General features: G+C 35.9%; 2 long non-coding RNA genes across 2 annotated transcripts; one reads left to right on the forward strand and one right to left on the reverse strand.

The window, feature by feature from the left end:
- The first annotated feature begins 1,368 nt into the window (after positions 1 to 1,368).
- LOC125590007 lies at positions 1,369 to 17,518 on the forward strand. The gene is made up of 2 exons (XR_007326208.1): positions 1,369 to 10,555; positions 17,160 to 17,518. It is a non-coding gene; the product is annotated as an uncharacterized LOC125590007 (long non-coding RNA).
- LOC125590006 lies at positions 11,171 to 17,149 on the reverse strand. Its single transcript, XR_007326207.1, has 2 exons — positions 16,377 to 17,149; positions 11,171 to 16,205 (listed from the first exon to the last, which is right to left on the reverse strand). It is a non-coding gene; the product is annotated as an uncharacterized LOC125590006 (long non-coding RNA).
- Positions 17,519 to 18,229: the final 711 nt, after the last annotated feature.

Raw genomic sequence — 18,229 nt, forward strand, 5'->3', positions numbered from 1 at the left:
TATAATTTTTTAATTTTTTTTATAATTTTTTTTTTAAAAAAAATAGCCATTCTTATAATTTTTATAATTTTTATAAGAACCTTTAATTTTTTTGAGATAGCCATTCTTATAATTTTTTTTTTTTAAGAACCTTTAATTAAGAAACTACCATTGGAGACACAAAATCGAACAGTTTCTTAACTAGATTTCTTAAGTTCACTAAATACACTTATATAATTAAATAATCATTAAGGACCTCATTAGTGTTTTTATTGATAAAGATGCTCTTAGACATCTATAGATAAGATATTAGATGTACTGTGGGAACTGAGAACTAGAGAAGATGAAATATAAGAATGGCTATCTCAGATCCGAAATTAAGCTTAATGGTACCAAAACTTGGGATTTTAACTCGTATTCATAATAAACAAAAAAAATCTATTTTCTTTGTACTTAGCGATAAGCCTAATCTATTTTCGGGTTCTCAGTTTCTCCGTCTGACTAACCGGAGGTCATGTTCTGGTACGTTCTCTTTGGATTGATTTAATATATATAAAATATTATTTAAAAAAAAATCTATCTATTTGAACATATTTATCCATACGCTTAGATATTATATAGCGTCATCTTAAAAACAAAGGCCATATAAAGTTTTCAAAATAACAAACCGACAATCATACAAAGTAAAATCGACATTCAGAAAAAGAAATTCTCAATTTGTTAAATTAAAAGAGAGGGTAGTATTACAAAATATAAAATATTGACAATCACACAAATTAATATCTACATTCAGAAAAAGAAATTCTTAATTTGTTAGATTAAAAGAGGGTAGGATTACAAAATAGAAAATATTGAGGATGAGTGAAAACAAACAACGAACATGTAGAATTGTACAACACATCACGTGAGTACATTAAGCAAATCAAGTACACAAGCTTCCCACCATGATTCACGGAGGCCCAACCATCCTTAATTATCATCTTCACTCCACGTCTAATCGATTTGTTTATTATTAACAACAAACAAATTGTTTTTGAAAAATAAACTCGATGAGAAAGAAATATTATTAATCTAATTAAGTTTACTTTTAAGCCCTGTTCTAAAACTCGGCCGGCTTGGCTTGGCGGCCGTCTAGGCGTTACGCGTCACTTTTCCGTCCCGATTTATACTAAATCGGTTAAAAAAATCGGATATCAGATTTTTTTCCGCCTAGACCGCTTAAATGACCGCCTAGCCGCCTAATCTATTTTTTTATTTATTTTTTATTTTATTTTTTTATTTTTTTTTATTTTTAATAATATTTTTATTTATTTATTTGATCTAAAATTTTATAAATATCATTTATATTCATTATTTTGATGAAAATTACACTATATTAAGTTTATATATTCTATTTTTGTGTTTTATACAATCTTAAACATGAAAATGTATTAATGTTATACACAATTAAAAATTAACATGTTTTATAACATAGTAAACCATCTAAAAATTCTGCCCCGCATAATTTTTGATTAATCCCCGATTTTTTCTTTAGGCGCTAGGTCCAATCCGACCGTCCGATTAGCGACTAGCGCGTTCCTGAACAGGGCTTTTAAGTGGGATGAACTTTATATCTACTTATTTAATTTTGTTTCGATTATTTTTCTGCGCCGGATCAAATAGCAATTCCCACGAAAATTATTTAATGCATTTCAGAGTCCACAAAGACCGTGTCAGAAGAAGCACAACCCCCAGCTTCGTGACGTGTCTGCCTCTAATATTTAAATCAGAACAACCCAGTTTCTCAAAAGGTCCAAAAGCTACTTTTTTTTTTTTTTTACCAAATGAATTTTATTAAACAAAACCAAAAAAATACAAAATACTCAAAAAAGAGAAACTAAAGAAACACAAGACGAAGCCCAAATGCTCAAACGACAAACAAAGCCCGAAAGCAAACCTAACCATCCAAACCACGCGTTACATTTAGCGTGAGAGAAAGAAGCACGTGTCCAAGCCTCAGCGAAAGAGGAGGCACGCGTCACACCGATCAACCGTCGCCTTCACCGCGAGGAGATCATCGCCGGAGCAGCTTCCCGTCGATCCACCGGAACACACCGGAAAGAAGAACCGTAGAGACGATCTCAGACAAAATTAAACCAAATCACACATGTTATAGTCGCCGGAACTCCACCCAGAGAGCTCAATCTGCCGCAGCCGAGAGCAATTCGTTGTAGAGATTTACCCAGACGAATAAAACCACCACGAAAGGATCTTCGCTTTGTAAAGAGATCCATTTACAAGCTTCGACTATGAAACTTAAATGAATCTAGAGGCATGAAGCGAGATCAGAGGAATCCGAGAAAACCTTGAAAAAATCAATCAACGCCACCGAGATTGAAAATTGTCATCTGCGTTGATGGAACCAAGAGCTGGTGCTTCACCGAAGGGAAAGGTGTTCACTGGAGCCAAAAGTCGGAAGCTACGTCGAGAAGACCGTAAAACTCCAGAACCGAAAACCAGCCACATCAGACAGAGGGTGCCATCATGTGCTTGAACTGAAGCCCATCAACGGGCGGCTACGCCGGAAGAAGATCTGGTCAAGACTGTAACTTGATTCTCATCTCTCCCCGTGAAAGATATCGAAAGAGAGAACGAAAAATGAGAGAGAAAAAAGCCGAGGTTCTAAAGCTACATATATATATATATATATATATATATATATATATATATATATATATATTCTCCCAAATTGAAATTCATTAATAAGTGAAATACAAACATTTTACATATCAGCATGCTGGCCTCAGCACACTGGACCTTCCCGTGGACTGTCCGAGGTGATTTTGGCCTTCGAGGAATGTCCATCAGTACACATATTAGCACGATGGTCATTCCCGTGGACGCGACAAAACGAAATAGCTCCAAAACCAAGAGCCCACATGAGGCAGACACTAAAACCCATACTAGCGCGACTTACTGAAACAGGACCGAAAGCCCACAAGAGGCGGTCACTAAAACCCACAATAGGACGACTTACTGAAACAACGCTTAAAAATAAAATTGAAACCGATATAATCGACTACACATGAGCTTTAAACAACCACAGCTCAACAGACTTTCGAACTATGTAAAATCAATGATCGGGAAAATACCGTTGCTACCCATAGCTCGCGACACGATAACCTCCACTTCTTACAACCACATCACGACTTTTCGTTGCTGCCTCCACCCGTCAATCGATATAAGCGGAGCTCGAAAATTGATGTGTATTCGAAAAATATGAGCTAGTAATCGCCGCTATGCTGATATTGGTGATGTACGTCCAAAGGACCAAAAGCCTGAAACTTCATAACCCGAGAGGGACCATCACTCGGTCCACTACCTTCGGATACGGATGCGACGCACTCATAACGTCCACTTACCATCGATAGAAACTCTACCCAAATACCACGAGAATGAAGTCTTGCCAATCAACCTCTCCAAACGCACTCCAGGAAGAGGAAACCTGCGGTAAGCGATCACTGAACCCAACACTTTAGAACAAAGTCTGCTAAATTAAGTGTGAAACTCTAAATAAAGAGACACACAAACATAACAAAAGACCAACACAACAACACCCTAGACCAAATTGTAAACTTACAAACAAAAACCTGAGAGAAAACAACATCACCAATAGAGACATAAAGGCTTCACAGGCGACAGACTCAACCCACTCACCCTAAGCCACCTATTCCCTACCGGATCCATATGAATCTCCAACTCGGGTCACGCCAATAAGGATCTGAAGCTCAAGCCCAGCAGAGACCTCCGCACAAACCACCCACATGGACTGTCTCCACGCGCCCCACCGCTGAGTCTCGACGAGACTTCGCAGAGACGAGAGCTTTTCGCGCCGTCACCAAACGCGGATCCAGATTCACACCCAAACATAACACCTAACTAGCAGATCTATAAAAGATAGGGAAGACAAAGCTAACTAGCATCACCGCCAGTCACCGGAAAATACATAGCCCGAGGCTGAGGGGATCTGAGGGAAACGAGAGAGAAGATAAGGTTTTTTTTAATTCCTCTCGTACATACATATATATATATCTATATGAAAAAAATTTATGATTGCATTTTTTACTTTATTTTCACAAAAATAGCCATCAAATAGAAAAATGATTGAAATAAGTGTTATTAAAAAATGATATATATCTATATTTTAGGGTTAACTAATCTAGATTTGAGATTTAGAGTTAATGAGTGACGTTTTGAAGATGACATTTTAAATTTAAAAAAAATAAATATTAAAATTTTTAAAATAAAAAGAGGTTGTTTTGGTCTTTTTTTTCAGAACTATTTTGGTGACAATTTGTTGTTAAAAGCTATTTGAAAGAAATTATATATACAATAGCATTTAATTATAAGTATCTAAAAATTATTAGAAAATATAATCGAAAGCTTTATTTTCTTAAAAAATTGAGACATTTCTATTGGAGTTGCTCTCAGCATATAGTAGATAACACAGAATTTATAGTATTATTTTTTATTTAAAACAACATATATTATAAGGTAATTAACTTACATAGCCAATTTTAAGTTTTGCCACCAAAATAGCCCTAAAATGATCAAAATAACTTTTTTTTATTTTGAAAATTTTAATTTTTAATTTTTTTAAATTTGAAACCACACCTTTAAAACTCTACCTCTTAATTTTAAACCTTAAGTCTGGATTAATTAACCATAAAATATAAATGTATATTTACCATTTAATAATACTTCTTTTGGTCATTTTATTTTTTAAGAACTATTTTGTGAAAATAAACAGAAGAAGGTATCCTAAGAAATTTCTCCATATTATACAACAATCAATATACTAACAGTTTAAACCAACATATAACGTGCAGTGTGGTTCAACTTTAAAAATGTTGCATTCACGGTCAATAAGAAATGGAAATTTTTTTCCCGTTTCTTGATTGAACCACAAACCAAATGTGAAAACATCAATCAGTTGATCAAATACGTATTGTTTAATCTACTATATTACAAAACTAGAAGGGTGTCTGCGCTTCGCGCGGAATATTGTTTTATTGCTGTTAGATATGATTTTTTGGATGATGTAATTAAGTGGTCTTTCTTATTTGTAAAGAGAATTATTTGATGTTTTATTGTGTTATGTAGTATTAGGTAATATGTTAATATATTATGTGTTTGTTTTTCAATAATGTGTTGTTGTGTGTATAATAGTAATTGTGTGGTGAAGTGAGCTTTTAATGTAAATTATATTGAATTTTAATAACTTTGCATTTAGGCATTTGTTAATTTTAAGATTGATGGTTTTAGCGTCAGAATTGTATTTTAATTTGTTACATTTTTGAACATTACTCTTTTAAAATGTTTTTTGCCCACTCTCCATATTTTGACCCTGAGCCGTCCTCATCTATGTAATTCGCTTACCTTTCCGGTGTGCGGTGCTTCTCGCCATCACTGAGAAAAGACTCACCTTTGTGTTCTTGTTTTTCCTCACATTCATCTCTTGTGATATTATCTGGTATTTGTTATAGATCATGCTTACAAATTCCCAATTGTGCGGTTGTTTTTCACTGTGTTGTAGGTTGTTTTGGTCAATATTGGTCCTCTTCTTTTTTAGATTTTGGCTAATTTTAGGAACTACATCTTGTTGGGTTGGGTCAGAGTTCAGTTGTCTTTGATGTTGTCTTCCTCTCGTTGACTTGCCGTCGATAGTCTCTGCTCGTCTTGGTTTTCAAGATCTGGTTTTTGGTGATCTGACTTCTATGCTCTTTTTCATATCTCGAGGATGGCTCCAAGGTTTGATGATTTTGTTTCGTCTCCTTTTCTATCTTTGTTCTCTCATCTTGTTGCACCTTTCATTGCTGCTCGCTTCTCTGGTGGCTCTTTTTTCGCCATATTTGCTACTTCAGGTTTGGATAGTGTTTTCTTCTGTGTATGCTTTATGTGCTTGGAAGGTTATTTCTAGTCTAAAGTTTGAGCTCTTGTTTTTCGGTGGTAGGCTTCCATTCTCCCTCCCTCAGGTTGTTTCTTTTCTTCTCTTATTTTCCTTGGTGTAAGTGTGCGGAGTTAGTCTTTGGAGCTTTGATCTCTTCTACTTAGAGCTTTGTGGTTCTTCGCTGGCATGAACGTCTTGTATGTGCTTGTTTAGTTTGTGAGGTGCTTCTTACCTTTTAGCTGGTGGTTGTGATTCCGGTGCTTGTGGCATGTGTCTTCTTGTTTCGTGGTGACTCTGGTCTCCTGATGATTATTCTTTCTCTGACCTTTTTGGTTTTTTGGGTTTTTTGGGTTGGTGCTTGATCACGCTCCTTTGAGCTCGGAGGAATGTTTTGTCTTATATTTTACTCCTTCTGTTCCAAAATAGATGATATTTTAGAAAAGTTATGATGTTTCAAAATAGATGATGTTTTGATATTTTATATTAATTTAAATTTTATTGAAAACTGTGTGACCAGTGATGTTTTATATTTATTTTTAAGGATTGGATGAATTAATTTTGGTTTATATTTTTAATGTTTCTTTTAGAAAAAAGTGTATACCTTAATTCTTGTTCATACACTCAAAACATCAAATATTTTGGAACAGAAGGAATATCCTTTTATATTTTCTAACATCTGCTTGTTCTATCCATGATATTATTGGTAAGATGAGGTAAGTTAGTTTTCTTTGTTGATCTTTTTCCGGCTCCAAACTTTTATTGAGTTAGTGTTACTATAGTATAATTGGTTTTTTTCTTTTGGTTGTGGAAGTTGTAGGTTTAGATTATGCGTTGTATTCTAGTTTTTTCTTATTAGTTTGGTTATTTGTGGAAATTGTAGGGCAGTTCTGAGCGAAGTGACCTATCTTATCACATCGGTAACACTCAACCTTTGATGTGTCTCTCTCTTGCCTATAATATCTGTTTTGTTGATATCCAAATCTACCACGACCTCTTCCTCGATATCCATACCGACCGCCTCTTCCCGAATCATACATATCCTGTTGTGAGAGTCTGCATACATAAGTTTATCTTGGTTTTGCTCGTCATGCTTCTCTTCTTCCTCATCATGAATCATCTCATCATAAAATAATAGAAAATGGTAAAATAACAAAAATAATAGAAAATATTTAAAATTATTTATTTATTTATTTTATTTATTTATTTTTTATTCATCTTGAATTTTAGTGACCAATAAAATAAATTATCAAATTTTATACAAAGATGGTTAATATTAAAAGAATAAATAGTGCATAATTAGAAAGTACTTCGCTAAATTGCAATAATCTATAAGAAAAAGGACTTAAAATGTTAAAAAAAAAATATGAAAGACACATGTCATCAAACCTCCTTGCCACTTGTCATAAGAAGAGAAAAAACTAACTTTATATATAAAGATAAATGTAGCCACGGTTTTAATCAAACTTGATCAGTTAAATACCTCTTTATGAACTTGAAAATTGGCTATAACATCAAATGAAAATGCATTTTTTCAAAAATGTATTAACTATATCAAAATATGTAGCAACCAGTATAACCACTCATTGATTTATAAACTAATTTACTTATGAACGTATTTAAAATAACAAACAAAACTTAACAGGTGTTGTAAAATTTTAGAGCCTCCACCGTTCCGTAAGCTATTGTTTCAACGAGATTAACAACACCTTTTGTTGTTAGTTATGTTTTCATGTCCGTTTCTGCTCACTTCAACCATGCCCACTGACTCTATCAGCCGTTATTACCGTTTTTGTCGCGGCGCTCCTAAATTGATGTTTTAACAGATCAAATCAAAAGTGGTGGTACAATACTACTCTTCTCTAAAGCACAAATGAGGAAGTGACATATTGAGAAGAATGGGATTCAAACCCATGATAGAATTTTCTTGTATATCAATTCAGCAAACCAACTTATCGGCCGGTCGGATTGTTGCAACCTTCCAAGGAATGCCTGCTGAGATTCCAAGTCTTCAAGTAGGCCCTCTTGGCCACTCGTTTTTCGCAGCCTTAATGTTTTTTGCTGGTTGGTTCCATTATCACAAAGTGGAGAATAAAGAAGAGATAAAAGGGTCCTATGGAAAATGTAGTCAGAAATCAATTAAGATCGTTAATAGTCTTGCTCTCTTTACCTATAGCTATCGACGACGTCATCTACGTAGATTTGAGCCTCAGAAGCGTAATCCCCCCCCCCCCCACCTTTGCTTACTGTCTCCCAATGTGTCTCGACAACAACTTCAAAGCTTGTAGAGCCTTTTTTGGGGGATTCATTTCATCTGAGAATGGCGGAGCAGTGGTTCTCCGCTGAGAGCCTCTTCCCCCAACTTCACACATTTGCAAACAGTGGTAATCCTTTGTTGTGACTTCTTTCTCTAATTTGTGCTTTTAGGGGTTGGATATTAGGATTCTTTGAGGACAGAGTCGTGGTGTTCCCATGAAGTCATGATGCTCGAGCTGAAGCCCTCTATTGAATTAACATGTTTATGAGGAGTCGTTTGGCTTCACCGTTTGTCACCTCCCTTTTCATGTTACATGTCGATTATATCTAGGAGGTTTGGATGTCTATCCTACCCTTTGAATATCCCTTGTGTCGCCGAAAACGGAAACTAAACTACCGATTACACTTGACCAAAACAGCCTTTCGTGTTTTCAATGTAAGTATCGACATCTCTGCTTGTCCAGAAGAGATATATCTGTGTGGCTGTTGATTTTGATTTCAACAAATCCCACCTCAGCTAGCATCGAGTGGTAGGCGAGACCCTCCATCGTCGCAGCTTGAGAGAACCTCTAGGTTTGGCATAAGCAAATTATTTATGATCAGTGTTCTCTTCGATCTGTTGGTCTCTAAGAGACTAGGAAGGCATATCTGGGAATAAATACAGTTGGTTGTTATTTTCTTGTAGTTTTAAGGTTTGTGTGTTCAGATTAACCTTAGTTGCTTTATAGTCAATTAGTTTTCTTAAATCTTTAATGTGATCCTTTGAATAGGAATTGCTTTCGAGCGAATCAAATTACAAGTTCACTTTAATCAGACTTTGATTTGGCACAAAACCAATCTTCATTTTTCAAAAGCGTTCTAACAACAGTTTTATTATTTTTATAATGATATTTACATCTTTAGCAAGAAAAAAACAAATTTATTTTACTTTTAAACATACTAGCCAGATATATGTTTCCTCAAATATATTTTTATAAATATCAAATGGTTAGTAAAAGTATGTTTGATTGGAAGTACTGGTTGGAAGCTCAGATATATGTTTCCTCAAATATATTTTTATAAATATCAAATGGTTAGTAAAAGTATGTTTGATTGGAAGTACTGGTTGGGCGTTCGTGAAGTCTCTCCTTAGTTATAAATCAGATGGGAGAATGAATGGACAACAAAAACTATAAAACTAGTAATTCAAAGAAAAAATTATTGAAATATTGTAAGTTAGATAGATATGTAAGGGGCGCGATTTATTTAGTGTTTAATAATTATTGTTCATGGTTTAGTATCTAGGAGGCGGTATTGATTTTTCAAACTTTTTCTAAAAAATGTAAACATTTATAAATGATTTATGAGGGTTAGTTCAGTTTCACAAATTTAAAATATTTATAAAAATAGTTATCATTTAGAAATAAATTTAAAAAATAATATCATATTTATGGTAAAATAGGATTTTCCATAATTCAAATATGTGGAACTATCTATTGGCAGCTTGTAAAATAATCTAACGAGTGACTTACAAAATTGCCTCCTTATCAAAAGAAAGACATGACTTTTCTCGGTAGCATACGGTAAATGGGTTCGTCCTAACTGAGCTTCCTACTCCTGCCTACAGTTTTTATCCCACAACATGTATTAGTTTTTTTATTTTTTTGAAAAAAGTGCAACATGTATTAGCTTTTGACAATGACTTACGTCAAAGACCCTCCAAACTTCTTTAAATTTCAACGTACGCAGTATTTTGTCCAATTTATAAGTGTGAATAAAGGTTTCTCTAATCTTATAACCAACCAGTGAAAAAAGACTGCACAAAGAAATAATGTTCTTTATTTTTGTCTAAAAACATGATCTCATATTTGGCAAGACGTTTTTAAAAATGAATAAGTATGTAGAAACTTTCACATAATATGATTTATAGTGCAATTAGAATACACTTAAAAATTTCATAAATTCTTAATTTTTTTACAGTCTTTAAAATGTTCATTAGTTAGAATGAAAAAATAGAAACAACATTCATTTTAAAAATAAAATAAAATATAATATATTAATTCATCTCCAAATTAAGGTTTCAGAACAATATCCCCACCGTCCCACAGAAAAACAACCGTCCCACCGAAAAATAAAGAGAATTAGATTACAGATTTAACAGAAACAGAGAATAACAACAAACTAATCCGAGCAAACAAAAGAGAGAAATTTGAAGGTAAAATGACCAGGGGAACGAAGCACCTCTTCCAGTAGACATCGACAGCGAGTAAATCGGACTCTGAGACTTCATAGGCGAGGATGTCTAAGCCCATCACAGATCCGCCACCGTTGTCCACAATCCGTTATTCGCGGAAGTGTCCCGCGGCACCAAAACGTCAGACACGTTGAAGAGGTTGTGTCTCATATTGTTCACAGGTCCGAACTACCACGAATATATATCAATCTATATTACATTTCATTTCATATCAATCTATATTAATCCAAAAAGAAAAGATAACAGTTCTTTGAAAAATCATTCCACATCAATTTTTTTTGGAATAAGTGAAATGCTAATTCCATTTCATAAGTTCCAGAAATAATTATTCTTATTGTTCCATAATTATTTTTCCAGCCATAATGATATGAGCAGGTTTTAGTTGTGTCCGTCCTACCGTCTTTTGTGAGTTTGTGGTCCTTGGACAAATAATTGTTCGGATGAGAGAACAAGAAGGAATTAGGCCCATCGATTATTGTATAGTTTACCAAATATTTTTAAAATATCATTACACTCGAGAATAACTATAGCTGATTATATATATACATATATATTTTTTTATCCAAGCTGATTATATATGTTTATATGAAAGAAACAAAACAAAAACTTGATTTATTTTTATTTCAAGAGGAATTGGATCTTCCGATCTTAATTTTTCCTTCATTCCCGAACCAGCTTTTGACATTAAACTGATATGCTAATCTACTCTTCCCACCTATTGTGAACTAGGAGCACAATACATCAATACCTGCATTTAAGCCAACCGATCTACCATATTTGGTGGTAAACGAATAATATATTCTTTATTATCTTTTTTTTAATTCAACATTTTTGATTCGATTACAAAGAGTACAATTTTTTGCTCATCACGTGGTACAAACACAGATACTCGTGTAAATAGAATAAAGAACATTAAGCTAGGTGGCAAAAGTAATACATGCAAATCGAGATTAACCATAGAGTCGCTGCCGGTAGTTCTCATCTTCAAACCACCGCATCTTCCAACATGTGCTTCACCACTCAGCTGCTACCCTCTGTCCTTGTACTCATTCATCTCTGATCTTCCACCATAACTGCTACTTTAGATCAAAGCTTCTATCCGCTCTGGTTGATAAAGCAAGAAAAAATCCAAAAGAGTAGAATCTATTAGCGACAATGGGCTTGAGGCCCATAAGCATTCGAAACCCACTCAACAGAACAACAAAGCAACGGTCATAAACGCCAGAGACAAAGCAGAAAGCAACTCCAAGGACAGTATGGTGCCTGCAATCAAGACAAGGAACAAGTTTTCAGTGCTTGGAGATAAAGTTGAACAGCTGTAGGAGAATATCCAGAATATATTCTTTTAGGTCTAGCTGTGTGCAGTCTAGTATAAAAGAGACATAATGTATATCCTAAAGAAAAAAATGAATAAAAGTATAAAGTTATAGAAAACCTTTTGTCTCTTATCACTGTTGTCTTCTAGACTTGTTATTGTTTACATGGTATCAGAACCATGGCGGCTCCAACACCTTCCGACGTCTTTACTCCGGCCATTCTCTCAATCACTCAAGTGGTGACGCTGAAGCTCAGCGACACAAACTATCTGTCTTGGAAGTTGCAGTTTGAGCAGTTTCTTAATAGTCAGCTCGTGTTAGGTTATGTCACTGGAGCCTTACCACGACCTCCACCAACACTCATGGTGCACAATGGAGACCAAACTACAGAAGCAAGTAACCCTGACTTCCTCAAGTGGGTTCATACAGATCATCTCATAATGGCTTGGTTGATTGGTTCCCTCTCTGAAGAAGCCCTGAAGTGCGTGTATGGTCTTCACTCATCTCAAGAGATCTGGTATGCTCTGGCGAAGAAGTATAACAGAGTCTCTGCTACTGGACGCCTTGACATGTAGCGACGCATTCAGACCACCACAAAAGGTTCCAAGTCTCTCTCTCAGTATTTGTCTGAAATCAAGTCTCTGTCTGATCAACTTGACTCCATTGGAGCTCTTATTTCTGAACAAGAGGAATTTTTTGGAGTACTTAATGGTTTGGGATGTGAATATGAGGCCATTGTAACTGTGATAGAAGACTCAATGGACACTCTCCCTGGTCCTAGTCTTGATGATGTGATGTTCAAGCTTACTGGTTTTGAAGACAAGCTGCAGAAGTATGAGACAGCACCAGAAGCTACTCAACACCAACCTTTCTACACTAACCGGGGAGGATACTTTGGTCGTAGCAGAGGACAATACCGAGGGGGGTACAGAGGCAGAGGCTCATACACGACTGCAGGAAGAGGTTTTCCTCAGCAGTTTGGACAACAAGCAGGAAGAGGAACAACTTCTGATAATGATCATAGACCAACTTGCCAGATTTGTGGAAAGTATGATCATCCAGCTTTCAAGTGTTTCAAGCGGTTTGATCAGACGTACAATGTGGAGGCAATGAAGGATGCTCTGGCTACTATGCGATTGTCTGATGGTGCAGGAGGTTCTGGTCCAAGCTGGTACACGGATACTGCTGCCACTCAACATGTGACCAACGATCCACACCACCTCTTCTCTGCCCTCCCGTATGAAGGTTCTGATTCAGTGATTGTCGGGAATGGAGACTTCTTGCCCATTACGCACATCGGTTCAATACCACTTCCCTCGGCTGCAGGTAAACTGGATCTCAATGATGTGTTAGTATGCCCCGATATAACTAAATCTTTACTATCAGTGTCTAAATTTACTGATGACTATCCTTCTTGTGAATTCACATTTGACTCTACTCATGTGTTTGTTAAGGACAAAACCACCAAGCAGGTCCTTAGTCAGAGAAACAAAACTAACGGTCTGTACCTGTTGAGCAATCCTCTATTTCAAGCCTTCTACTCCTCAAGACAAAGACTGGTGTCTGATCAGGTTTGGCATAGGAGTTTGGGGCATGCTCATTACCAAATCGTTCAGCATCTATCTTCAATAAAGGAAATCACCATCAATAAGAGTCTTCAGTCTGTGTGTGAAGCATGTCGTTTAGGAAAATCATCTAAGCTTCCTTTTGTTGAGTCTGTTTTTCATGCTTCTTGACCTCTAGAGAGGATCCATTGTGATGTATGGTGTCCTGCTCCTATAGTGTCAGGTCAAGGTTTCAGATATTATGTGGTCTTTATTGATAACTTCTCAAGATTCAGTTGGCTTTATCCTTTGAAGTTAAAGTCATATGTGTTGTCTAAGTTCAAAATCTTTCAACAACAGTCTGAAAACTGGTTTAATCAAAGAATTGGTATTTTTCAAAGTGATGCTGGAGGAGAGTTTGTGAATCAAGAATTCTCGAGTCATCTGATGAAGTGTGGGATCAAACATTACTTATCTTGCCCTCACACACCTGAACAGAACGGGTTAGCAGAAAGAAAACATCGTCACATCACAGAGCTCAAAATGTCTATGATGTTTCAAGGACATCTACCTCCAACACTCTGGGTTGGTGCTTTCCTCACTACAAATTTTATTATCAATCTGCTTCCAAGTTCTGTTCATAACAAAGCAATGAGTCCTTATGAACAGATTCGTGGAAGAGCCCCTGATTACTCTTCTCTCCGAGTGCTGGGATGTGCCTGCTACCCTTATCTGAAGCCTTATTCTCACCATAAGTTTGATCCTAAGTCACTTATGTGTGTGTTCTTAGGATACTCTGAACAATACAAGGGGTACCAGTATCTCTACCCTCCCACAGGAAGAGTGTATCTTAGCAGGCACATGGTCTTCCATGAGGAAAATTTTCCTTTTGCGGACGTGTACAAACGCTACATTCCACAGGCTGAAACTCCTCTGCTACAAGCCTGGTGTAAGCGGTCTGGTGAGCAAGAGGACTTGAGAATCTCCTCTGAGAAGAAGGCAAGAGAAGAAGAAGAGATTCCTACAAAACACATCGCTAAATTAGATGTCTATACCATCCCCATGCCTGCTTCGCCAACTCAACAATTCTCGGGTGATACAAGCATGCAGCACGAGGAAGATCATTCCGACTCAACTTCAGAAGAAGACATGACTGTCATGCCTACATCTTCTCAACTAGAGCAAATAACTAAGACCACTCACCCGATGATTAGGAGAAGAAAGACAGGCATTTCAAAACCAAATCCAAGATATGTGATGGTCACAGTGAAAGGGGCTCTAACAGAGCCAAGGACTGTCGCAGAAGCACTTGCGCATGAGGGTTGGCATGCTGCGATGGGAAAAGAGATAGGTACTTGCGAAGAAACTGAGACATGGATTCTAGTTCCACGCCCACAAGATGTTCACTTACTTGGCTGTAGATGGATCTACAAAGTCAAACTAAATGCGGATGGCACAGTTAAGTGTCTGAGAGCGAGATTGTAGCAAAAGGGAATGAGCAAGAAGAAGACATTGGTTTTTGGGAGACATATAGTCATGTGGTTCGCACTGCAATGGTGCGGTTGGTGTTTCATTTAGATGTGATCTCAAAGTGGGAGATCAAGCAACTTGATGTCAAGAACGCTTTCTTACACGGGGACCTTCAAGAAACAATTTTCATGCGACAGCCACCGGGGTGGGTCGAAAGCAAGGATCATCCTGGCTATGTGTGTAAGCTGAAAAAGGTAATTTACAGTCTGAAACAGGTTCCCCGGGCGTGGTTTGATAAACTTAGCTCATATCTGATTGAGTTTGGTTTCAAGTGTTGTACGCGAGATCCTTCTCTGTTCATTTACTCAGATGGAAAGAACATGATGCTCCTTCTCTTATATGTTGATGATATGACTCTAACAGGGAACAACAAATCCTTTGTCGCAGAGTTTGTGGGTCTGCTTGGTACAAGATTCAGAGTAAAAGATATGGGACCTCTCAGTTATTTCCTTGGAATCCAAGCAACCACTACTTCGTCAGGTCTATTCCTCAACCAAGAAAAGTACGCTATGGATCTTCTACAATCGGCGGCCATGCTTGACTGTTCGCCAATGCCAACCCCTCTCCCTATTCAGTTGAATTGAGTTCCACATCAGGATGAATTGTTCTCGGAACCAACATACTTCCGGAGTCTCGCCGGCAAACTTCAATACTTAACTCTGACGCGCCCTGATCTTCAATTTGCAGTGAACTATGTGTGTCAAAAGATGCATCAGCCCACAGTCTATGATTTTCAGCTTTTGAAGCGTATATTGAGGTATCTGAAAGGAACGATCAACATGGGCCTTACTCTACAGTATGATACTGATTCAACTCTACGAGCCTACTGTGACAGCGACTGGGCTGGGTGCAACACTACTAGACAATCCACTGGTGGCTTCAGTACGTTTCTTGGTGCGAATATCATCTCATGGTCAGCAAAAAAACAAGACTCGGTTGCTCGTTCTTCAACTGAGGCTGCGTATAGGACACTCTCTGATACGGCTGTAGAATTGTCTTGGATAGATGCAGTTTTGGCAGAGATGGGTCTAAGGCATATCAGGCCAGCTGAAGTCTACTGTGACAATCTCTCTGCAGTGCACCTCACCACAAATCCGATTCTGCACAAGAGAACAAAACATTTTGAGACACATTACCACTATGCGCGGGAGAGAGTGGCAAAAAGATCATCAGTTGTCAAGCATATACCTGCAACACATCAAATAGCTGATATCTTTACCAAATCTCTACCGATACACAACTTCAAGGACCTAAGGTCAAACTCGGTGTGGAACGTCCTCCCACCTCGAGTTTGCGAGGGGATATTAGCGACAATGGGCTTGAGGCCCAGAAGCATTCGAAACCCACTCAACAGAACAACAAAGCAACAGTCATAAACGCTAGAGACAAAGCAGAAAGCAACTCCAAGGACAGTACGGTGCCTGCAATCAAGACAAGGAACATGTTTTCAGTGCTTGGAGATAAGGTTGAACAGCTGTAGGAGAATATCCACAATATATTCTTTTAGGTCTAGCTGTGTGCAGTCTAGTATAAAAGAGACAAAATGTATATCCTAAAGAAAAAATGAATAAAAATATGAAGTTATAGAAAACCATTTGTTCATCTCTTATCACTGTTGTCTTCTAGACTTGTTATTGTTTACAGAATCTTCGTTAGACCATCCTTGTTCAAAGGATGCTAACTCTACTGATCTCTCCTAAATCAGCCGAAATATTTCACAACACATCTTACTTCCATCGAAGATACTTTACTCTTTGGTGCTATCGAATCCATATTTATGGATGAGTAAGTATTGATTCTTGTCTAGAAGGAGTCCGTGTATAACCTTTGAAGAAGAAGTCTTGATCCAAGCAAAACAGGATTCAAAGGATTTGCAGAAGAGGAGGATCATTATAACTAAAAAACTCTAATCACAAAGATCGTAGTAGTTTATTCAGAGCAAAACAAAAGTCGCCAAGCGAATATATACTAACGGACAAGCCGAAAACATGATCAGAATTTATTAAATTTCAAACTAAAACTGGAAAATAAGATTGAAGAACATGAAGACAGATCCAAATTTGGTTTAACGCGAAATTTAGAATCCGCTAATCGGAAGAAAACATCGATCCTAAGATCGAAACTATATTACAACAAAAGAACAAAACGATTTCTCTACCCTTCCGAAAGATTTTGTATTGTGAAGAAGGAAAGAGAATAGAGAGAATTTTCTCTCTAGAAAAAGGAGAGAAAACCTCTTCCAATTCTATTTTTCTTTTTCTTTATTATCTATATTATAGAATAAAAAAAATTCTTAATTTTCAGTTTGAAAACTACAAAACGAATAATATAATATCTGTTAATCTATTTTTCTCGCATTTTAAAATTTATTTCAGGTCGAAGTTGAAAAGATATTTTAGTAGTGGAGAAGAAAATAATGAATGTCCGAAAATGAAATCCAGCCGACAGCATGAGGCTTTGCTGTTGCGGTATTAAGAGGACATGTGTACAATACCTACCACGTGTTCGTATCGAAACCCTTTTCTCCATCTCATCTCAGCCATCCAGTCTAGATCAAACACCCGCAAATTATATCATATGCCTCACATTGGTTGCGTTCATCTTTTTGAAAATAATCAAATATGACGACCAAAGTTAGGGAAAACTTTTATTTTTACCAGGTTGTTGATATCATTATTCATATTTACTATTATTAAAACAATATATTCAAACAAAGGAATTTTTTTGTTTACCATTTTTTAAAATCATTATTCATGTTTACTATCACTAAAGAAATATTTTCAAAATATCTTTTTCAATAAATGTCAAAAAACTTTTATATCTTTGTCATTTATATTAAAAAAAAAATTATGTTTTCGAGTTATATTTTTTTAAATTCGAACTTTTCTACAAAAATTTTTAAATTCTTTTTTCAAATTTCTTTTTGAAAATCAAAAATTATTTTTAAAACTTTTTTATATATTTTTAAGTATTTATTTATATATTTATTATAACCTTAAATTTCACATTCCAAAATTTCTACACTACCCCTAAACCCTAAATCTAGATTAGTTAAACCTAAGATTATAAATGTTTTTTATCCACCAACTAAAGTAAGGGTAAAATTAGCTAATGTAAACATGAAAAGTGGTACTATGAATATGATATTTTTGGCAGTTTTCTTTTCAAAAATATATTTTTTATTGAGAGGGAAAATATTTTTGTATCCTTGTTATCTATATATATAATAAATATTTATTTAAATATATAAAAATAAAAAAGAAATATTTTTAAAGATCTATCGAACGAGAAAACTTACAAAGAATGTCGTTATAATTCTTCTCACGCAAAGAGTTATAATGGTAAAACTAAATACATGTTTTTTGTTTGGTCATAAAGAGGTTGTTGTAATTTCAGTAGCTTTTTGGATTACTTTTGCATTTGATTGAATTTAGGGTATACTTTT

Source organism: Brassica napus, chromosome C7 (assembly GCF_020379485.1).
Source record: "Brassica napus cultivar Da-Ae chromosome C7, Da-Ae, whole genome shotgun sequence".
In the NCBI taxonomy this organism is placed as follows: domain Eukaryota; kingdom Viridiplantae; phylum Streptophyta; class Magnoliopsida; order Brassicales; family Brassicaceae; genus Brassica; species Brassica napus.